Source organism: Hibiscus syriacus, unplaced genomic scaffold (assembly GCF_006381635.1).
Source record: "Hibiscus syriacus cultivar Baekdansim isolate YM2019G1 unplaced genomic scaffold, ASM638163v2 tig00110694_pilon, whole genome shotgun sequence".
NCBI classification, from domain to species: Eukaryota; Viridiplantae; Streptophyta; class Magnoliopsida; order Malvales; family Malvaceae; genus Hibiscus; species Hibiscus syriacus.
Genome location: NW_024062828.1, coordinates 1682762 through 1708657, shown reverse-complemented (window position 1 = coordinate 1708657; position 25896 = coordinate 1682762). Strand labels below are relative to the sequence as shown.

Sequence of the window (25896 nt, the reverse complement as noted above, 5' to 3'; positions counted from 1 at the left end):
GAAATTTTATAGTGATGAAAGGTTAATTTTTATGAATTTATATATATTTTCAGGTTTTAAAGTAACCATGTTTTAAAGTAAAATTTATAGCATGAATAGTAACCACGATTTAAAGTAAAATTTCTAGAATGATTTTGGGGTACCGATTCCCCCCAATAGGGAATCGATTCCCCTACTATTCATCGCTACTGTTCACTGGTACTATTCATAAAAAAATCTTTTGAATTAAATTTGTCATAATAAAATATAAAATTATATGATATGATATTTTTTATAATGTCAATTACCATTTTAAGAAAATAAATTTTAAATCGCTTTAAAATTGGAAAATGGTTTTAAGAAATTCGGGTGACATCTATAGTCTGTATAAGTATAATTATATGGGTTATGGGTGTTACATTTATTGGTATCAGAGCTACAGGTTTAGCCGATTCTAAGACTAAACCGAGGTTGTTTTGAGTAAAAAGTGTATACATGCCACTAGGATGTTAAAAGTTACTGATAGTTGTATATATACTGTGATGATGCTTATTGAGAGTAAAGTTACTCTTTAATAATGTATGATGATTCTGACTATGTTCAGAACGTCGAAAATTAAAGACAAAGGTAAGAAAGTTGAAATTGTTGAAAAGAAAGTCGAGATTGAAGTCGACAAAAAGGAACCTGAAACGACTGTTATAATATGCCTTAAAAGGGTGAATGTTGTAAGGGATTTTTCTCCAGATTGTGGAAGAAATGCCCAGTTTTTAATAAAGATTCTGAATGGAAGAATTGATAAAATAAGTTTGAATGACTTTTAAGAAAAGTCGAATCGGATGAGGATTCAGAAGAGATTTTTGAATCTAGTGATGACTCTGAGATTTCTCCAGGTAAGCTTAAATAAGTGAGAAATATTTAAGCTAAGCATTAAATTGTTTAAAGCATTGTTGTTTCGAGTAAGAGGAAATGAATAAGCGGTAATAAGTTGTCCGCTAAAAGTTTAAAGAAAGCTGAGTTATTAGTTAATCAAATGATTATGAGTTGGATTGAGAATAGATATCAAGTCCATTAAAACTGGATAGAGTTACCTTGTAAAGGTAAATATGAAATAATGGATAAATGGATTGTCTATCCCTTCCATTCTACAATGAAATATTGTATAGATCGAGATTGATTCTCAAGAACTTGAAAAGTGTCAAGTTCGTAGTGAGAGGAAAAATAGAAAATTTTCTTGATAGTGTGATTTTAGCATTAACTGCTATGAAGTTATTGCTACAAAATTTTCAAGTTTCCTTATTGAACGAGGTGAACATTGAGACTTTCATTTGAGATGGAAAATGTATCAATTGTTCGTGAAAAATTTCTATGGATTTGGAAAAGTTATACATATTTCCTTAAGAATGAAATAAGGAATTCCAAAGTAGAAATATTAAATTCTACTTGATATTAACTGATATTATTGTGGAAGACCCATAAGTCATGGTCACTGTCATGATACAAGTGTTAGACGGACAAATAATAAATGTCTGAAAAAGATTCTGGAGCTTATGTTACCAGTGAATATTATGAGACTATCATTAACGAGTTTTAGATCATTTTGATCAGGAGTTGATTGTCTCTGCATTAAGGTTGGGTTAATAGTCGCAAGAAGCGATTTATTTAGAAAAATGCGGAGAAATTGGAAATTTTAATGATTGATGAAATAGTGAAATCATCACTAACGTGATATCAACAATGATTACGATTAAGATGATGCATAAAGGATGCATAGCTTTTCTAGCTAAGGTGATAGATACTCAAGTATCTGAAATAAGATCATATGATATTTCTATAACTCGGGAATTTCCATATGTTTCTTTTTAGATTTAATATTTGGGTTACCTCCAGATTGAGAGGTGGAATTCAATATTAATGGTTATCAAGGCATTAATCATGTATATATGGGTTCATATCGAATTATTGCAATTGAGTTAAGAGAATAAAGAACCAATTGCAAGAACTGTTAGATTGAGGATTCATTAGACCGAATGTTTCACCTTGGAGTGAACTGGTGTTGTTTAAAAAAAAAAGGATCTATGCGATTATGCATAGAATATCGATAGTTAAACAAAGTAACTATCAAGAACAAATATCATATTTTGAGGATTGATGATTTGTTAATCAGCTTAAAAAGGAGCAACAATTTTCTCTAAAATTGATATTTGAATGGGATATCATCAGTTAAATATTAAAGAGGAAGATGTTCCAAAGATAGTTTTCCGAAATCGGTATAGACAGTACGAGTTCGTAGTAATGCCGTTTGGTTTAAAAAAATGCTCTAGTAGCATTTATAGATTTGATGAATCGAGTATTTCAATTTTACTTGGATTAATCGAGGTGGTTTATATTGATGACATTATGGCATACTCGAATACAAAGATAGAGCATGATGCTTATCTTCGTACATGTATTCGAAATACTTAAGGATAAAAAGTTATATACTAAACTGTCGAAGTATGAGTTTTGGCTATCAGAAGTTGATTTTCTTAGTCATGTTGTCTTGGCATATGGCATAAGAATTTGAAGTCAATTCTGATGAATGTCTATTTTATCAAGGAAGAATTTGTGTTTGTCATGATGATGAGTTGAAGAAAGATATTCTTTCTGAGGCAAATTATTGTCCACTGATTATGCATTCAGGTGGGAAAAAATGTATCAAGATATAAAGAGTCATTTTGGTGGCCAGGTATGAAAAGAAACATTATTGAGTTTGTAGCTACATGTTTGACATGTCAACAAGTAAAAGTTGAGAATAAAGTGCTTTCGTAATTATTGCGACTAAATATTATTCCAGAATGGGAATAGTAAAGATTCACTATGGATTTTGTTACATGGTTATTTTTTACATCAAATAAAAAAGATTCTATTTGGGTAATAGTGATCGGATAATTAAATCGACATATTTAATTTCGATGCTAATGGACTTGGATAAATATACAGAGTTGTATATCAAGGAGATAGTTCGATTCCATGGAATGCCAGTATCCATTATATCGGACAGGGATCCAAAGTTCACTTTAAGATTTTGGAAATCTTGGTTTTATGTTTTGGGTACTTAATTGAATTTCAGTACGACTTTTCATCCACATATGGATGGTCAGTCAGAGCGTATTATTCAGATATTGGAAGATATGCTTAGAGCATGTGTGATTAATTTCAAGGAATTGTGGGAAAAAATATTTGATTTTAGTAGAATTTTTCTACAATAATAGTTATTAATTAAGCATCAAGATAATTTCGTATGAAGTTTTATATGAGAGAAAATGTCGAACACCATTGAATGGGTTCGAGTTAAAAGATCAAAATATTGTTGGCCCAGAGTTATTGAAATAGGTTGAAGATAAAGTAAAGATATCTCAAGATGATATTTGATTGACAAAAGTCTTATGCAGACTTGAAGTGAAAAGAGATTGAATTTTATGAAGGTGATAAAGTTTTTCTTAAATGTATCACCTTGGGAAAAAAATTGTGTTTTGGGCACAAAGGAAAACTAAGTCTAAGATTCATTGGACCTTACGAGATATTAAAAAGAGTTAGACTGATGGCTTATCAGTTAACATTAACTCTAGAGGTATTTGAGATCCAGAGTTGGACAAAGTGCACAATGTTTTTCATATGTTGATGCTTAGAAAGTATCAATCAGATTCTTCATATGTCATTTCATCAGAGGAAATTAAGATCTGACCAGATTTGATTTATGAAGAAGAACCAGTTCGAATCTTAGTTTGAGAAATCAAAGAACTGCGTAACAAGATAATTTCTCTAGTCAAAGTGATTTAGAAAAATCATAATATCGAGGATGTTACTTGGGAAAGAGAGGATGATATGAAAATGTGTAGATATTTTCATATCAAGTTGAAGATTTGGATTAAATAGTTTCCAAATCTAATGGTTTGCATAATCTTCGCAAAATTTTCAAATTAAGGAGGAAAAATCAGAATTCAAGAAGTTGGCAACATCAAAAGAGGTTTTTACATAAGACGTTGGCACGGCTTATTCATCTTGATGCTATTGCAGAAGAAGTCTATAATTAAGGCGTGGGCACGTCTTACCAGTCTGAATAACCCTAAATTAGGGTTATGAACTTTCAAGGGAAAAAGGAAGTTAGGGTTTTCATAGAAAGTTTTAAAATTCAAGGAAGAATTTTATTAAGGAGGGGAGAATTGTAATACCCAAAAAATTTAGATAATGACCAAAATGTAAATTTTGGAAGTTTGATGGTCAAAGTATAAAACTTGGAAAAATATTTAGGGAATTAAGTGATAAATTTCCTAAAAAGAATTCTATTCCATGAATGGATGGTTTACTCTTGAGAGTGGGGTTTTATAGAAATTATATATTTTGGATTTGGAAGTTTAGTAAAGAAAAACTATAAAGGGTTAAAGTCCGATAAGGAATCGGTAATTTGGATCGAATTGGAATTTTACAAAAATTTGAAGGATGTTATAAAATGGTTGGAAATATTATTGTAATATTTTGGATCAGAGAATTTTGGTTTGGAAATGTGCAATTTTTCAAATTTAACCGAAACAATGGAATTTAGTGATAAAACGCAAGATTTGAAAATTCAGGGGAAATTTCGGATATAAAAGTCAAAATAATTCATATTTGACTTTTTAATATGTCAATAATCAGATGGCTTGGTTTGATGGTGAATAAAAATATTCATTAAGGGTGTTTTGGTCTTATTCCAAATAAATGAATATTATATTCATTTATAGTGGAATATAAATCAAACAAAGATGAAATGCACTCAAAATTTCATCTAAATTTGCTATCTTCTTCTCCAACCAACGTGGGCTTCTTCAGAGGTAAGAGCAAAGCTTCAACTCAAATTTCAAGCAATTTCCTTAGTTTTTGAAATTTATGATGATTATTGATGATTTTGAGTTTGTAAGAATTGATGAAGAACCTAAGGATGAAGTTAAAGAAAACAGTTTGGATTTTGATTCTGGCAGTAGGTTTGAAAATTCACCAGAAAATATATAAAAATAATTTGGAGGTTATTTTTATATATTGTGTTCATATATGGATCTAGTTTTCTTTAAAATAAACGGGGATCAATTTCAAGTGGTATACAAATAGATATGAATTTTTAACCGAAGAAATGTCAGAAATATCGGACAGCAGAATTCTGTACAAAACAGATTCTATTGGTTAATTTTGAAAATTCACCATAAATTGTACATAATGAATTAGAAGGATTTATTTATATGGATAGATTCGTATTCAAGTCTAGTTTTCAATGGAAGAAACGGAATTAAATTCCAGTGTGTATATCAATACAAAATAATGATTCTTTAAAGGTAGTGCGAACTATATGATATGGAAAATTGATGGGTTGTTGTGTAAGTGTTGGATTATTGATATACTATGCTGGAAATTGTTGTTTGAGAATTAAAATGAGTGTTAGAATGTGAAATTGATTATTTTGGGAATATTGAAATGATTGGTGATTTAAGTACAATAATTGCATAGTTGGGGTACTTAAATATATTTATGCTTTTGTAAAAGCATTTGTATGACAATAATTTTAATGTTGGAATTATTGGTATTAAGAATCTAAGTGGTAAAATGGTGAAGACCATTTTGAGTAATTGGAAAAATTGATTCCAATGTTAAAGGAATTATTAAGAGATAAATATTTTGATAGATAATGAGTTTCAAATATATTATGGAGTTATTATGGGATATGTTTATGTTAGTACAATACTAACATATGTATCGTTATGAATTGATGATTTATACAGATTGTGATTGATTTGTAATCGAAGCAAATCAAATATAAAAGGGCTTATGGTGGACAATAGTGAGGCTTATATATTTTGAAAGGCATAAAGTGTCAAGGTGAGTGCAATACATGCATGAAATTATACATGGATGTTTTATACATCATCAAGAAGACTTGCGACAAGTCGACCTTGTTTATATCAGCATGATTTTACATCATTTTTTTATAAATTGATATTGATATGTCAGAGTACGAAATTAAAATGCATTGATCATTGATTTTTGCATATGATTTTACCATGAATGTTATTTCGGGTATGAACTGCCCCATTGTTAAATATTGATAATATACTTTGCCATGGATGGATCAAATAAAATAGACTGTATGCTCAAGTAAGTCATTGAGGGACAGGGTATAGTTGGCATGCCATAGAGTCTAGCAGCAGGCTGCATATTCGGGAATACACTAAAGGATACCTAGTGTATATGGTGGGTACAACCTTATGTGCCATACGGGACTGTACTTAAGGATACCTAGTACAGATGGTGGACACGACCTTATGTGTCATACGGATTAGCACTATGGTGCTTATATTTGAATCGTGTACCTAGGGTCCTCAGGGTTGTATATTGGGCTATTGTCTATTGTTTATGGTTATTGCCTATGGTATATGGTTATGGAATAATGGCAAGTGTTTTGGTAAAATAAGCTTATGAGCTTATGGGATAAATGGTAAAAAATTTTATATTATTTTGATCATTGTAAAATATTGAATATGCTATTAGCATGGTTTTATGGCATTGGATTTGAAATCTAAATTCATGCATGAATTGTATTGCACTGTTTATTGTTTTAATTGCCACACTAAGTATATACTTAGCGTGTGATGATTTTTGCGCGTAGGTAAAAAGCCAATAGTGGATTAAAGAGTTCAAAGTGACATCAAGCATCGAGAGGTATATTTCAATATCAGTAAAACATCCTACGATAGAATTTGATTGTAGATAGTGGCATGTAATTTGAAAATGTTCAATTTATTTGTTGAATAAATTTTGGAAATTTTTATAGTGATGAAAGGTTAATTTTCATGAATTTATATATATATTCGGAAGTTACTGTAGTAGTTACTATAGCATGAATAGTAACCACGTTTTAAAGCAAAATTTCCATAATGAAAGGTTAATTTTCATGAATTTATATATATTTTCGGAAGTTCACTGGTACTATTCATAAAAAAAATCTTTTGAATTAAATTTGTCATAATAAAATATAAATTATATGATATGATATTTTTATAATATCAATTACCATTTTAAGAAAATAAATTTTAAATCGCTTTAAAATTGGAAAATGGTTTTAAGAAATTCGGGTAACATCTATTATCTGTATAGATATAATTATAAGGGTTATAGGTATTATATTTATTGGTATCAGAGCTACAGGTTTAGCCGATTCTAAGACTAAACCGAGGTTGTTTTGAGTAAAAAGTGTATACATGCCACTAGGATGTCAAAAGTTACTGATAGTTGTATATATACTGTGATGATGCTTATTGAGAGTAAAGTTACGCTTTAATAATGTATGATGATTCTGACTATGTTCAAAATGTCGGAAATTAAAGACAAAGGTAAGAAAGTTGAAATTGTTGAAAAGAAAGTCAAGATTGAAGTCGATAAAAGGAACCTGAAACGACTGTTATAATATGCCTTAAAAGGGTGAATGTTGTAAGGGATTTTTCTCCAGATTGTGGAAGAAATGCCCAGTTTTTAATGAAGATTCTGAATGGAAGAATCGATAAAAAAAGTTTGAATGACTTTTAAGAAAAATCGAATCGGATGAGGATTCAGAAGAGATTTTTGAATCTAGTGATGACTCTGAGGTTTCTCCAGGTAAGCTTAAATAAGTGAGAAATATTTAAGCTAAGCATTAAATTGTTTAAAGCATTGTTGTTTCGAGTAAGAGGAAATGAATAAGCAGTAATATGTTGTCCGCTAAAAGTTTAAAGAAAGCTGAGTTATTAGTGAATCAAATGATTATGAGTTGGATTGGGAATAGATATCAAGTCCATTAAAACTGGATAGAGTTACCTTGTAAAGGTAAATAAGGAATAATGGATAAATGGATTGTCTAACCCTTCCATGCTACAATGAAATATTGTATAGATCGAGATTGATTCTCAAGAACTTGAAAAGTGTCAAGTTCGTAGTCAGAGGAAAAATAGTGAATTTTCTTGATAGTGTGATTTTAGCTTTAACTGCTATGAATTTATTGCTACAAAATTTTCAAGTTTCCTTATTGAACGAGGTGAACATTGAGACTTTCATTTGAGATGGAAAATGTATCAATTGTTCGAGAAAAATTTCTATGGATTTGGAAAAGTTATACATATTTCCTTAAGAATGAAATAAGGAATTCCAAAGTAGAAATATTAAATTCTACTTGATATTAACTGATATTATTGTGGAAGACCCATAAATCATGGTCACTGTCATGATACAAGTGTTAGACGGACAAATAATAAATGTCTGATAAAGATTCAGGAGCTTATGTTACCAGTGAATATTATGGGACTATCATTAACGAGTTTTAGATCATTTTGATCAGGAGTTGATTGTCTCTGCATTAAGGTTGGGTTAATAGTCGCAAGAAGCGATTTATTTAGAAAAATACGGAGAAATTGGAAATTTTAATGATTGATGAAATAGTGAAATCATCACTAACGTGAGATCAACAATGATTACGATTAAGATGATGCATAAAGGATGCATAGCTTTTCTAGCTAAGGTGATAGATACTCAAGTATATGAAATAAGATCATATGATATTTCTATAACTCGGGAATTTCCATATGTTTCTTTTTAGATTTAATATTTGGGTTACCTCCAGATTGAGAGGTGGAATTTAATATTAATGGTTATCAAGGCATTAATCATGTATATATGGGTTCATATCGAATTATTGCAATTGAGTTAAGAGAATAAAGAACCAATTGCAAGAACTGTTAGATTGAGGATTCATTAGACCGAATGTTTCACCTTGGAGTGAACTGGTGTTGTTTAAAAAAAAAAGGATCTATGCGATTATGCATAGAATATCGATAGTTAAACAAAGTAACTATCAAGAACAAATATCCTATTTTGAGGATTGATGATTTGTTAATTAGCTTAAAAAGGAGCAACAATTTTCTCTAAAATTGATATTCGAATGGGATATCATCAGTTAAATATTAAAGAGGAAGATGTTCCAAAGATAGTTTTCAGAAAACGGTATAGACACTACGAGTTCGTAGTAATGCCGTTTGGTTTAAAAAAAATGCTCTAGTAGCATTTATAGATTTGATGAATTGAGTATTTCAATTTTACTTGGATTAATCGAGGTGGTTTATATTGATGACATTATGGCATACTCGAATACAAAGATAGAGCATGATGCTTATCTTCGTACATGTATTCGAAAAACTTAAGGATAAAAAGTTATATACTAAACCGTCGAAGTATGAGTTTTGGCTATCAGAAGTTGATTTTCTTAGTCATGTTGTCTTGGCATATGGCATAAGAGCTAATATATATATATATATATATATATTACAAAAAGAAAGAAAAGAAAAAAATAGAAAAAAACGAAAAAGAAAAGAAGAAAACAAAAAGAAAGAAGAAAAAAATTAAAAATAAGAAGAGAAAAAAAAATGATAGGTGCTTAAAAAGAAATAAATATTTCACTTGTGAAAAACAAATGCGAGACTAAAGACTTTGAAGTCAATTCTGATGAATGTCTATTTTATCAACGAAGAATTTGTGTTTGTCATGATGATGAGTTGAAAAAAGATATTCTTTCTAAGGCAAATTATTGTCCACTGACTATGCATTCAGGTGGGAAAAAAATGTATCAAGATATAAAGAGTCATTTTGGTGGCCAGGTATGAAAAGAAACATTATTGAGTTTGTAGCTACATGTTTGACATGTCAACAAGTAAAAGTTGAGAATAAAGTGCTTTCGTAATTATTACGACTAAATATTATTCCAGAATGGGAATAGTAAAGATTCACTATGGATTTTGTTACATGGTTATTTTTTACATCAAATAAAAAAGATTCTATTTGGGTAATAGTGACCGAATAATTAAATCGACACATTTCATTTCGATGCTAATGGACTATACATTGGATAAATATACAGAGCTGTATATCAAGGAGATAGTTCGATTCCATGGAATGCCAGTATCCATTATATCGGACAGGGATCCAAAGTTCACTTTAAGATTTTTGAAATCTTGGTATTAAGTTTTGGGTACTTAATTGAATTTCAGTACGACTTTTCATCCACAGATGGATGGTCAGTCATAGCGTATTATTCAAATATTGGAAGATATGCTTAAAGCATGTGTGATTAATTTCAAGGAATTGTGGGTACCGATTCCAGAATGATTTTGGGGTACCGATTCCCCCCAACAGGATACTGATTCCCCCTAACAGGGAACCAATTTTGGGTACTGTATCATGAACAGTAACCACGTTTTAAAGCAAAATTTCTAGAATGATTTTGGGGTACCGATTCCCCCCCAACAGTGAACTGATTCCCCTATTGTTCATTGCCACTGTTCACTGTTCACTGGTACTATTCATAAAAAATCTTTTGAATTAAATTTGTCATAATAAAATATAAATTATATGATATGATATTTTTATAATATAAATTACCATTTTAAGAAAATAAATTTTAAATCCTTTAAAATTGGAAAATGGTTTTAAGAAATTCGGGTGACATCTATAATATGTATAGGTATAATTATACGGGTTATGGGTGTTACATGTAGTTTAACTTGAAAACATGAGATCATCGTGTATTATTTTGCAAAAGGTTTTGAAAAGTATAGGTGTTTTGAAGCCGACAATGGTTTTAGCATGAGGCTTACATGGTGATGAGCTCTAGGAAATTAAAACCTTGGGGTATATAGGGAATTTCAGCATATTCTGGACAACGCACAATATTCATCACCAAATGGGAAGATGAAACCATTAAATGTTCACAGGAAATATGAACTTTTATCACCGAATGTGTTTGGATCTAAATTAAAAAACCAAAGGGTTTACAAGTAGTTGGTCATGAGTACGGTCTGATTTCAAGCAGGAAGAAAACAAGGTTATATTCAACCAAAGCGTATTTGATCAAAATCATTAGTTGGGGTGAACCAGTAGTTATGCTCGTGCTTAAGAATGGATCGGTTCGTAAGGTTGTCCAGCAGAGAGGGTTCTCATTTGAAGATGAAAATATACCAAAAATTGCATTTGTGCACACATTTTAGGCATAAACAAGATCATGACATTCATAAAATGCATGATAAAAAATGCAATTAAGTATTTACATGTCTTTTAAGAGAAAGCTGAAGGTTGATAATGTCAAAACCTCAAGATAAAAGTAACCAATTTAAAGCCTCAAAAAGGGAGGAGTTCAAATAACACCCGAGTCAAGGGAGATTTATATATCTGATGGTTGCGAGACGAGTTTCCACAAGAGAAATTGATTTTCAGAGATTATCATGAATTCTAAACCTTTTGGGTATGATATTTTCAAATTCTCAAATGTACACTAACAATGGATAATGTTTAATTTTCATATTCGATCCTCTTGAAGAAAAGAGAAACAAGTTGACCTCGATTTAATTTTCCCCATAAAACGGTAGAATGAATCAAAATTTAAAGATTTGGTATCTCCTAAAGAGTAGTAGAGAAGATCCTCATTTTTCAGATTTGATCTTTTTAAAGAGCAGTTAAGCAAGTCAACCTTGATTCAATGTTTCCTAAAGAGTAAAATGAATAAAAAATTTCCAAGTCTGGTCTCCCTTAAAAAGTAGCGGAGCATATCCTCATTTCCTAGATTTGGTCTTCCTGAAGAGTAGTGAAGCAAGTCAAATTCGATTCAACCTTCCCTGAAGACTAGCAAAGTGAATCAAAATTTTCAATTTTGGTTACCCCGAAAAACAGCGGAGCAGATCAAATCTGACTTACCCTGAAGTTGTAGTGGAATAGACTAACCTTTCGAATTCCTCATAACTGGATAAAGATGACCATCCTTTGATATTTGCTCTATTCCTGATACACGATAATGAGCAAAAAGGGGCAACTATAGATACTCATTTTGTCTGAAGTTTCATTCAAGGTAACAAAAATTTGCACTCTGTATATAAATAATCTATTTTTATTTTATTCTGCACGATTTATTTATTTCTATTTTATTCTCTATTTTTGTTTCTTTTTGTAGCTAGGGTACACGTGACAGCTTAGGGATGAAGTTCATGCATGGGAGGGAAAGAAACCCTAAAGAATTGGTTTTGGCGACACTTTTAAGAGGGAAAGATATTTTCCCTTTATTTTATTTTATAGTTAAATCATATATCTCCCTAATTAATACCATATCTCTTTTCCCTTTCACTTTTTATCGTTTTACCCCCAAAAAACCACACATTACCCATTATTTTTCTCCAATTAAGCCTACTTCCTCTTTCTTCTCATCGTTCACTCTTTTTCAACTTCTTCTTCTTCTTCTACCTTTCTTTCCTTTAATTTTGCACCTTTCACCAAAACCCTCCATTATTTCCGTAAGAATCCTCTGCTCTTTCCCTAAATCTGTCACAACAAACACCATGGCCCGATCCAAGAAAACTCCAGGCACTTCTACATCCTTTACTGCAGCTTCAAGATTCGAGCAATTCCAAACCATCGAGGCTAAGGTAAAGTACAAAACCCCACAAAAATGACAAGTTTATTTGGAGGATGACTTTTTCTTCCTAGAGGCTAGTAAAGAACCCTTTGGACCGAAGGTAATGGACATCATACGGAAGCATAAATAGGATAAATTTGTCCGGAATCCAAAAGCAGTGGTGCGATAATGTTTTGAGTATTTTACGCCCACTTAGGTGACCCATCCCAACACACTGTGTATGTTAGAGGGAAATCCATACGGTTTACTCCCTCTACCTTAAATCGCTACTTCAAGCTCGGCAAGGTGGAGGATCAACATAAAATATTTCTTGTCGAGGCATATCAAGAGACGTACGATGGTGTGAAGGAGGATTTTTGTTTTCGTTGGGTGAAGTTTAAAAGGAACGCACCCAACCGAAAGTGTGTGGACTGCCGAGCCCTTAAGCCAACAACCAAACTGTGGAATCATTTTTTGAAAGGCAAGTTGATGCCTACTTCACATAACACGACAGTGTTAGTGAGGCGATTGATGTTGATGAACTTTATCATCTACAGACGCTTGATCAATGTGGGTGAGATAATTTTTGAGTAGATCCACGAGTGTGCGAAGATGACTCGAGGTAACCTTCTTTTTCCCAATTTAATAACCTCTTTGTACACGAAGAAAAAAAGTCCCTGTGAAGCCTTTCGAGGACTTTATTAAGTCGAAGGAAGGCATCAATAAAAAGAAGGTGCCTGAACTTATGAGTTTTGTTGACAACGCTCCACACAAGAGCTTGGAACGAGGAGTAAAATCAGTTGCTGTGACAAGAATTACAGCCGTGGTCACATCCACTAGGGAGACGCGAGAGCAATTGGAGCATCTGAAAGGTCACATACAAACCTTCTTCAACTATGTAAAGGCTCAGGATGCACAAATGAATGTTTTCTTTAAGAAGTTTCTCCCGATTACCAATGAGGATCTGTCGCCTTCTCCGAATGAAATCCTACGACAATCAATCACTCCAGGTTGTATTATTTCATGCCTCAGCACAAAATGTTCCACCCAATTCCCCCGTGGATATCAATCATCTTGCCATGCATGTCTCCCCTATACACAAAGGAGGCCAATACGAGACAGATGAATATCTCAGCTCCCCCTCATCTTCTTCCAAGAACATTCAGAATCCCACTAGAATTCCTTGATGATGATGATTTCAACCCAGTCCCTGACCATTCTACTCCTAAACAAGTATATGAATAGCCCCTAGATCTCAATGTTAAACCAGCTCGTGACCCTGAAGCAAGCCAATATCAAGACACCCCTGTTGAGCCCACCCACACCAAGGAGATTTCATCACCGACTAGTCCCCTGAGTACGCGACGTCATATCAAGCGACCAACTGGTCGTCTTGCTATGCCATATCATTCTTTGCTTCCTTTAGGAAATACTGGATACGAAAGCCCCCTCCTCTCAAACGACGTGAAACCTGTGTGTCTAGTCAAGCCTCTCCACCAAAATGAGGTAACTTTCTTTTATTTGCATTAGCATTTTAGAGTAATTTTCATTACATTCGTATTCATGCATTGACGACAATGTATCCCTCAAGTTTGGGGGAGGTGTTGTAATCCATACTTAGTTTTTGCATTTTTTATAACAATTGGTTGAAATATTTATTGTCATGGCATGAGTTTTATTATGATAGTTGTTAGAAAAAGTTGATGATGCCCGATGATGAAAGAAAATTTTATTGCATAGGCCAGAATTATTTTACATGACTGCTAAAGGCTATAACTGACCTTAGGACTTGATTCTTTGTGACTTTGAACACAATTGTATGTTTTTTCTGCTTAAGGTGTTTAGAAAATTTTTAGGAAATAACTTTTTGCACGTCGTGGCATTAAATGTTTAAAAGGATAAATTGAACTCCTTGTTGTTTTTAATTGTGTTAAATTGTAAATAAATTTATTGGCATAACTGTAGAGGGACACTCCTCTGTGCGATGGCATGACCTGGAAAAATCCCTTAAATAATAGTTGCCTCAATATATGAGTGAATGAAAGTAGTCACGGGATGACTCTACCTGACTAGCTCGGGGGTAGAAGGTATGCTCCCTTTCACCTAGAGTGTGGGATGGTAGTTGTGATGAGATGACTCCCCTTGAAGTTTTCTTAAAAAGTTGAAGTTACATGTTGAATAAATAGGAGTGAAACTATGATTGATGAATAATTTGATGCCTTGGCAAAACAGAAACGTTTACTTATGAGTTTTCTAACTACGTTAAAGCATAGACTGCTATACAATCACACACACACACTGACAAAGAGTCCTGACCTAGGAAAGGTACTTGACTTCTCGTACAGTCTACTATGTTGAGGCTAAACTTTTTGCTGAGGGTTGAAATTTAAACCATATGATTGTCCTATTTTTTTTTGCTTTGCCATGGCAATTTATTTTTCTACTGTTTATTATCCATTGCTCAAGGACAAGTAATAGTTTAAGTTTCGGGGTGTGATAACTCTGTAAAAATATTATGTTTTCTATTTTTTAATTAATTTATTGTGTCTAAAAGTCATTGTCATAGCATTTTAGTTGTATTTAGGTTATATTTGCATGTGGTGGATAATTTTTGACTAGGCAAGATTTATTTGGTTTAATTGACACTGCTGAGGAGGAAGGTTTTTTGTTGGTTGTGTTGATGCAGGAAATAACTAAGGAAGAATTTATTTGCCAAGACAAAACTATTTCCCAGGGCTAGAGGAACATAAGAAGACAAAAGTGAGGAACATATTTTTCTTCTCGAGGCAAAATTTATCTTGCATATATGACACGTCTCAATAACTGGTGACGTCATTTTCCCAGTTTCATCCTCACGTGCAATCATGCCCTCATCAAGGAAATTGACCACTTCCAACCGCTATGTCATTTGTAAAATGGATAAGTCAATGAGGGTATTTAGGGAATTTTTAAGGACACAAAACCCTAGAAATTCCCACTATAAATACCTCATTATATCCACCGAAAAGAGAGACAATAAAGGAGAGGATTTACCCTAGGCTTGGAGTAAGCGGTTGCAACACCTTATTTTCCACCGTTCCCCCACTCGACCGTCCTTGGAGCCCTCCATAGTTGGGCTTCATCGAAGCAGCGGTCAGTCCCTCGAGAGAGGCTTTGTAAGAACTTTTGAGAGATTGCCATTTTTCTAGGAATAAATGCCTACTATAGAGAGAGTTAGGGTAGATCTACGTGAACAACAGAACTAATCCGGGATGGTGAGATTCTAATATGTATTAGAGATAAGGATAGGGTTTCATTTGACTAAAAGGGGTAACTACTTGAGTAGGATAGGCAATGACTGCAGTTTACGTTGAGGGGTATTGCCATAGTAATAGTTTGACAAACCAAGGGTTGTAGTTCACGCCGAGTAGTATTGTTTTAGCAACTATTCTTGAATACTCCAGTAATTCTGTCGGGCAACCTAAGCATAGCACACTAAGTCATTCTAAACATAGAATAACTTCTCGTCATAGCAAAAACCAACCTAAGTACTCCTTAAGAACTCTGATCATGTGAGTTTTTTCTGAATATATTGACTTCAACACTTTTATTTGCCTTGAAAATTTTTATTTGTTTACTTTTGCAAATTTTTCTTGCCTCAACCAAACTTTTATGCACTCTATACTTCACAATATTTCTTGCCTTGGTAGTACTTTTCCATCTGTTTATATCCACTGATACTAATTGTTTTCTATTTCGACAAGAATTTCAGGACTAGCTCATGACATCTAGTTCTAGCTATAGCAAAACATCAATAATTCCCACCAATCCCTGAGGAGACGAAAACTCTACTTACTACTATATTACTTGCATCTATTATGTACACTTGGACAGATTTGCTTGCCTTAGCATATACATTTACAAGTGATCAATTATTTCCAATGAAGTTTTAAAGAAGCTAAGCTTGATTTTCAACGGTTTCTTGATGAGTAAGTCCTTCGAGCCATCAGTAAACCTTTTGAGCATGATCCTTAAATACTTCAGGTCATTTGTAAGTCTTTCAAGCAAGATGATAAGTCCTTCGGGCTATCCATAAGACCTTCGGGTATGATGTTTTAACATGATTTTCGAAAAATGAAAAAGCGATTTCTATAACTTCTCATTTAAATCCTTTTTTAAAATTCATTTTAGAAAAGTAAGAAAACGATTTCCAAAGTTTCCTACTTAGTAAGTCCTTCGGACCATCAGAATTTCTTTCGAGCATGGTGCTTAAATCCTTATGGTCATCTATAACTCTTTCGAGCAAGATGATAAGTCCTTCAGGCAAGATGATAAGTCATTCGGGCCATCCACAAGACCTTTGGGTAGGATGTTTTCACATGATTACATGATTTTTGATAAATGATAAAGCGATTTCAAAGTATCTCGTTTAAATTATTTTTGAAAATTGATTTTTATTGAAAAGTAAGAAAACAATTTCCAAAGTTTATTACTTAGTAAGTCCTTCGAGCCATGTGTAAGACATTCGGGCAAGATGTTTTCATATGGTGTTAAAAAAAGGGAAAAAGAAAATGAAAGATAAAAAAAGAAAAATTGAAAGAAGTCAAAAGAAAAATAATAATAATAAATTCACATATGTGATAATTAATGGTAGATATGTTCTTCTCATGTCTGTTATTTGTGAGGTTGGAGCAAACTAGATGAGAAGATTTTCAAATACTCATAGAGACAATCTGTTATATTGTAAGATGAGAAGATGAATCGGTGGATGATAGAAAGAACACTGATGTGAGATCAAGCTTGAAGAATTGGAGAGGGATACACAACCAAGAGAACGAAGCAAGGATGACACCACTTGCAGCAAAAACTATGATTGATTCTATAAGGAGTTGGAAAAACACCAGTACTTGGCTCATTCATCGTATATGGAGTTGGATCATCATCATCACTCTGTTTGATTCCGTCGTAGAAAGGAGTGGATTGACATCGAGAAGAACTCTCCCGAGGTGAAGAGCTTGTAACGCCAGAATTACAGTAGCACATGCCAGATAAAATTGGTGATTTATATCTTCGCTCTATTCCCAGTTCGTAGTAATGAGAAAATAGGGGCAGTTGTAATCACCAATTTTATCCCAAAAACAAATTAATTTAAAATGTAAGAAATCATGCCCTGTCACTCATTGCTGCACTGATCCCAACCCATCCCCTGTTGGTCGTTGTGCCACCAACTACTGCACCACGCACGCCACCACCAACTCTATCAGATTCCAACTCTCTGCCATCTCCATGCCCTGTAAAAAAATTTTAATTTATTGATGTAACTGGGTTATATAAAACCTCAACAAGAAAAATGTAAAGGGTTCTCGACTTTAAAAAAAATAGAGAGCATTAAATAAAAAAACTTTTTTCGGTTATTTTATTTTCTTTAAAGCAAATATTGTATAAGAAAAAAATGAAAAAGAAGAAAGGAGGAATATACCTCTGGACCGGATCTCTCACCGGTGATAGGAACTCATATTGTCCAATCCAAACGATGAAAATGTGTAAGGTATCCCCAAAAGCAACATATTAAAAAACTAGGTCGATCTGACGGTAAACGAAGGAGATCGGAGCTTCGAAATCTGAAAGGTCACCGACCATTTTCATGATGATAGACTCCAAATCTCACAAAACGGTGGCCGAATCTGTAACCACCACGATGAAATAAAGGAACCCCAAAAGTTTTATAGCCAACGACCACCGACGACGGTGGTCGGCGTCGGCCAGCGTGGTTGTTGGCGATAGCGCTCGTCGTTGATTTCTAGAGAAGTGAAGAGAGAATGGTGAGGATTGAGAAGGAAGAGAGAGAGTGAAGAAGAGAAATTGAAAGAAAAAATGGGTATTTATAAACGAATCAAAAAGACGCCGTTTTGGCATTTGCCTGAACCCCCGTGAAACAACGTAGTTTCGGCACCAAACAGTGCGTTTAGGGATTTTAGGGTCAAATCATGCATGTAATCACTCCAATTTTCTCTCGTGTTCATTTTGGTCCCCAATTTCAGCTTATTTCACTTATTTTTAAATATTTTGTCATTATTCTAAGATTTGACCATTTTAATGTTCTTATACTGACATTTTAGCTTATTTTCTTACAGGTCCTTTATGTTTGTCGTGTTTTCTCATTTTGGTCATTGGACGTCCCTTTTCTAATTTATTGCATTTTTATCATTCTATTTTACTCTATTTTAATTTAGTCACTATTTTATTTTTTCTATTTATTCAAAAGTGGTCACTGTTTTTTATTTTTTTTACTTTAGTTACTGATGTATTATGTTTTATTATTTATTCATGAATTTTTTTATGTATTTTTAATTTATGCATCTTAGTCACTGTTTATTTCTGATTTAGCCATTGTTCTTTTATTTTATGCATTTTAGTGACTGTTTATTTTTGATTTGACTATCGTCCTTTCAATTTACGCATTTGGGTCACTGCTTATTTCTGATTTAGGAAACTATTTTTTCTTTTATTACATTTTGGTTCCTTATTTTTCAGCAATTTAATTTCAGTCCTTTAATTATTGCACTTTATTTTCTGTTTATTTTATTTTAGTCACATGAGTATATATGCATGTTTCATATTTTTATCACATCAAATGCCTTATTTTGCTATATTGTATTTTGATCCTTATGTTATTTATGATTTTATTTCATTTAGGCATTTATATTTGTGCGATATCTATTTTCCTGGGTCTTTTTTTATTGTCTTTATATTTTTGTCATTCAAGTTTAAACTTTCATCATCTAGGATGATTTATTAAATTTGTTCAAATTGGCTTAATTTTTTTATTTTAGTCGAATCAATTTATTTTAATATCAAGTTCTTAGGAGAAATTATTATATTCTTTTTATTTCAGTTATTTTCTCTTCGATTGGAAATATTATAATATTTTCTATTTCTCCTTAGAATTTCTCGTTAAATAAAAATTGTATGGCTGAATTTGGAATAATAGGATCGTAACTTAAATTTATATTTGAATTCTTATATTTCCATTATTAGAGATAATTTATAATCAATGGGGTACAAATTTTTGGCATTGTGGGGGTGCTTATCCTTCCCCACGTCTAATTGATCCCTAAACCCCTTTTTATTACTAAAAAATAATGAATTTCTGGTTACACGTAGATTGATGAATTTTTTAAAATGATATTTTCTTAAAAACTCTTTTAAAAGGAGGTTTATGGGTATTCGACCTACCTAACACAAAAGGTCGATGGCGACTCCAAAACATTTCTTTTATAAAATCGTTTTTTCACAAATAAGTCGAGACATGTCGTATTGTCAAAAATCGGTTATGAAAATCTTGTTTAATATTCTCCATGAATCTGCTTACCAATCCCATAGCATATGTTATGTTTGGTTATGTAATAGTCAGATACCTTAGACTTCCAACGACGCTTTTGAACAACGTCGAACTCAATGGCTCTCTTGTTGAATTCACCAATATCTATCATTTTGAATTCTTTAGTCATAGCTTTCTTAAAATCATTAAACATACCTAGATTATTTCTCATGAAAATCATGTCGTCCACATATAAGCACACGATCATGATATCACAATCTTCATTTTTTTTCTTCGTGTATAAGGCATGCTCGTATAGACTCTTCATGAACTCATTTCTATGGAAGTATTCATCTATTCTCGTGTTCCACACTCTTGGAGCTTGCTTTAATCCATACAGAGCTCTCTTAAACCGATAAACTTTATTTTCATGTCCTTTTTTAATGTGCCCAGGTGGTTTCTCAATATAAACTTCTTCTAGGTAGCCATTAAGAGGATTATATAACCTACATGATTTGCTTCTTTCATTATAGCCAATGAAAATACATTTTTCTCCTCTGTAGTCAAGCTTCTTTCTAGTCTGTTCAGGAACATGGGCGTATGCGATGCACCCAAAATCTTGAGGTGTCCAACTCCTGGTTTTTTACTATTCCACGCTTCGTTTGGCGTAATATACTTCACACTTTTGGTTGGACATCGATGTAGCAAATAAACTGCACAAACGTACTACTTCATACCAGAAATTTCTCAGTAGGTGTTTACTTTTTATCATGCTTCTTGTTATATCAAGGATTGTGCAGTTCTTTCTTTTTGTTACTCCATTTTTTTGTTATGTGTATCTAGTTGTTAGTTGGTGTATGATGTCATGCTCTTTACAAAAGTATCTGGTTGGTTTGTTTTTCCGTCATTGCTTTAAATTCTTTCAATTTTTCCAATGCTTATGACTTTTCTTTCAAGATATAAATCCAACATTTTCTACTAAAATCATCAATAAAAGTTAGGTAATATCTGCTACCGCTAAGTGATGGTATGTTAAAATGACCAACTATATATGTGTATTATCTTCAACGCCTTCGGAAACGCCAGGATCTACCAACTTCAAAGTTTTGTTTGTGTTGCTTTCCTTTAATGCAAGACTCACATAATTGATTTTTAGGGTTGATCTCGAACAATCCTTTCACCATAATAATAGCTTTAAGCCCGAAAATCCAAATATCCATATCGTAGATACCACATCCATGAATTATCTTTGATTGCGGTCTTCATGCACCTTACTTCTCCTGACTCAATGTCAATGGTAAAGAGGCAATTTCGAGTCATATCGACTATGGCAATTAATTCTCCATCTTTATTTTTGATGTTAAGTGAGCGATTCTTCATCTCCACTTTGTATCATTTTTCAATAAGTTGTCCAAGGCTAATAATATTGCTTTTCAAAGCCGGTACATAATACACATCTAAGATGTACTTCTTCTCACCATTTTTCTGAGTAATCATGACTTCTCCTTTGCCTTTGACTTCTACATGCGAGTCGTCACCAAAGGTTACTCATCCATAGATTGTTTCGTCTAACTTCACGAACAGCTCTTTTGGGCCATATATATGGTTGTTGGCACAATTATCAAGATACCAAATATTTTTCTTAAATTCTTCATTTCCTTTGCAAGTAAGAAATACATGAGATTTTCAACTTTTTCTTCCTCAGCTTCTATTACGTTATTTCTTTCTTCCTACTTAGGGGTTAATCGACACTCATAACTATAGTGACTATACTTTTTGCAATTATAATATTGTACCTGAGATTTATTTCCTTGTTGATATCTATCTCTACATTGGCCTCGGCCTCTAAATCCTCGTCTACAACCTAATGTTTGGTAATTTTCACTTGTTTGAGCGGTGTCATATGATCGACCACCATGTCCATGAGTTCCTCGTCCTCCTCTATAACTTCTACGATAACCACCACGATTTCCTTAGCCTCGTCCTCCTTCGTTGACATTCATCTTGCTTTGCAAAGCTTTCTCCAAATTTTCAGAATCTTCATTTTGTTTCATCTTCTACTCATGGGCTTGAAGTGAACCCACAAGCTCATTGATCAAAATTTAAGATAAACTTTTGATTCTTTGATTGGCACGACCACGTAATCAAATTTTCTTGTCAATTACCACAATTTTGTTTCCATCACTCTTACTTTGTCAAGTGATTCACCATTTCTTTTCACTTCATTTACTATCGGTTTCACACGGCTAATATAATCATCGATGTTTTCCATATTTTTCATTTTTAACATTTCAAACTCAGCTATAAGAGATTGTAAACGTACCTTTTTTTTTGCTTTTTCTGCACATTGGAGAGATTTTTGTAAAATCTCCCATGCTTTCTTTGCGGTCTTCGCATCGAAAATTTTTCAAAGCTAGATTCGTCTACTCCTTGAAAAATAAAGAACAACGTCTTTTTATCTTTTTTACGAGCTTCCTTTAGTGCCCTTTTTTCTTCATTGGTCAAGGTTGCTTCTGCTGCTGCATTTTCAAGGTCAACGCAACCTTCCTTCCTCGATAATATTCCAACAATCTTGGGAACCTAGTAACATCTTTATTTGAATACTCTAATTGCCATAGTTTGTCTTTGTCAATCTCGAGATTTGTGGTTAAATCATATTGGTCATTTTTACTGCTGCGTAAACTCAAACCAAGCTCTAGATACCACTTCTTGGAAGCGTAGGTGGCCTCTTGATAATTTTATAACTCGCACTATTATTGATACAAACAAAATACGATACAAACACTAACTGCGGCTAATTTACAAACACAACCCCACTATCAACGCTTTGCTAAGCTTCACTATTTCTCACTCGGTTTTCTTTCTTTTTCACTCATATACATTACAAACTAAACAACAACCCATATATATAGGTATAATAAGCTTCGACATTATTCTTGCCGCTATTGCTTTGCTTGTCGTGACAAAATTTGTAGTGCCATTTGCTTCCTAATTCACAAATGTTTGATGCCGTTATTACTTAATAAATAAGCATTGCCACTTCATCATCCAGGTGGTGATTAGCATATCCATACAATTCTTACAATGCATTGCCGTAATAAAATTCCATGTTCATTTTCTTATAATTGCTGCCACGTCGTTTTATGAAGCTTCTAGGTATGCCGACGTACATAAAATTAGGTGTGTAATTCTACCAATTGATAGAATTTTTAAATATTAATAGTTAGAGTTATTGAATTATTTTGAATTGAGACCAAATTACAATATTGTATAAGGATTAAAATTATTACTATAACTTACCACTTAACAGTCTCGACTTATTTATTGATCCAATAACTTGTTTGTATTAGAATTTTAATAAAATGATTAAATATTAATTGTGAAAAGAAATTATTCTTTTATAACTTAACTAATAATTGAGTGACCGAAAATATAATTTACCCACATTAATATTTATATCTAATCTAATATAATAAGTATATAATTATAATTGTTAAGAACATCAACTAATTTGTATTTGAATTTTAATTACATATATATTTTTTTTTTGATAAATTTTAAATATAATTGTAATCCTACCTAGAGGTAGGAGAAAGAGAGACTATAGAAAAAAAGGAAGAGAAGTGCTTCTAGCGAATCTAGAAAATATTATAAATACTCTCAATCATTTGACAATAAACGTTTAATTACCCTTGATATCGTTGGTGCTCGAACCCATGACTTTTAGAAATTACAACAATTCTTTTAACCAATGAGATAAGTTGGTTCGTGTTACATATATATTTTTTATTTGGTAGTGATGTTGCAATTATTTATTGTCATCAAAAGTCTAAGGAGAAGGAAATGTTATATACTTATAATAATTAGGTATTGACCTTAACAAACTAACAACTCAGATGATGCAAACACCCTTTGGAATAGTACTTAAGCCTTTATTATTGGCACTTAAGCGCTGTACAAAAACAAACCATTGAACTCTAGCTCTCTTCTAGTGGCAATTCTATTGCGACACCGATTGAGATTGATGGTATGAGTAATGTAAATATAATGCAATTATTTTGAGAATATTTCTTTTAAGGAAACTATAATCTTCATTTTAAATGGTCCTTAAACTTTTGATTATTCTAATTTTATCCCTAAACTATGACTTATTCTACATTAGTCATTAAACTTTTGAACATTCTAATTTCATCCTTAAACTATGACCCTTTTCTAAATTAGTCCCCAAATTTTTTTAATATTTCAATTTCATCCCCAATTTCATCCAATTATGTAATAAGTTTCAACCATAGTTTAACCTAAATTTTGTTTTTTTTTCAAACATAGAATAATATAAATTCACTTAAAAGATTTTATTACAAGAGATGTGATTAATATATATGTATAGTTTGAGATAAAATTGAAATGTTAAAAAATTTTGAGGACCAACTTAGAATGAATGTCGTAGTTTGAGGATTGAATTAAAAATTTAAAGACTAATTTAAAATAATAGTCATTGTTTAAGGATGAAATTAAAATATTTAAAAATGTAGGATCTAATTTAAAATAAGAGTTATATTTTGAGGACATGTGGTGCAATTAACTCGAGTATCAAAAGAGTAGTTGGAGTGAATTATATCAATACAAGAGGCTTTTTGCCTACTAGTGGCATGATAGTCATTCCTTCACCCAATCTGAAGGTAAATTTGAGCATTCCAGTATTTTTTTTAATGTAATTTTGATAATATTTTATACCAGAAGTAACAAAATGGCACTTCTATAGGAAATATATCTAATGAGCCACATGGATGATCAAAACACTCGTATTTTGCTGGAAGCTAAATGGGTAGTGGCATCAGGTCAGGCTTGCAGCAGAAAGGTTTTGGATTACCTATTGGTCCCTAAATGGTGCATTAGGTATAGAGAGTATGATTGTAAGTGAGACGAGACTGTGAATTACTTGAGTTTGATTGGTTAAATTTTGGTTAACACTCAAATCAAATGGACTCGATTCGAGTTTTTAACGAGCTGAAACAAACTACTTGATACTTGACTTGAAAAGCTTATGAGCAATTCGAAAATTTAATATATTAAAATTTTAAAATTTTAAATTAAATTATTAATAATCTTAACATTTATATGGTGGTTTTTAAAAAATATAATATAAGGTTTTTATGTATTTAAGGTTCATATTCGAATTTGAGGTTCAATCGAGTTTACATTGAGAATGTTTCGAATTTAAGTTTTATTGAGTTCGAATCGAACTTCAATTTTTGATTCTGGTTACAAGTCGAACTTGATAATTTCAAGCTCATGAGCTTTCAAGTCAAGTCGAGTTTAAATTTAAATTTTTTGAGTCAGATCGAGTTTAATATTACTCAAATTTGATTTGACTCGTTTACATCCCTAATGGTGAGCAACAATACATATGCATATTGTCAAGGTAAAATATAATAGGGAAGAGGGATTTACCTTTGAGACTAGGGATGATAATTTCACCTATTTTCAACGGATTTTGATATAATCGAATTCGATCATGTCGATTTTTTATTTTAAAAATTCAAATTATGTTTAGATTGGATCAATTTTTGTGGGTGTAGTCGGGTCAAAGTTAGGTTTAGAGTAAAAGAAACTCCGACTTGACCCAACATAATATTATAATTATCCTTTATATATTTAGGGATAATTAGAATAGTACCTCTTTTTATTTTTTGGGTAAACTACACCATATATCACCAAACTTTAAACATTGACTCATTTATACCATCAAACTTTCAAATTTGCCAATTTTACAACTAATGTTTATTTTTAAGTGCAATTATGTCACTATGCCGTTAATGACTTAACGGGAGAGTGACACGACAACTTCTTATTATGACGCTGATGACGTGGTTGTCTCACTAAAATAATGTCGTTTAAGGGTGACTATTTTGGTGCTAAAAAAACTCAAAACGACGTCGTTTTACTTGAAAACATATTGAAATATTCTGCTAAAGGGATTTGAGCCTTAGACCCATAGAAATATAATATGCTTAACAGCTGGACCAACATGAATTTTTGTTATTTTTTCTATAAAATTTCTAGAACTCTAAAATTCCATTTAAGATCGATTCTAAAACTTTAAATAATCTAGGGACTAAACCTAAAATTTTTAATTATATTTTTCTTCTTG

At 32.3% G+C, this 25896-nt stretch overlaps 1 pseudogene; it reads left to right on the top strand.

Annotated features, from left to right (window-relative positions):
- Positions 1-13190: 13190 nt before the first annotated feature.
- The window catches only part of LOC120138576, a 36967-nt pseudogene continuing 24261 nt past the window's right edge, over positions 13191-25896 (top strand).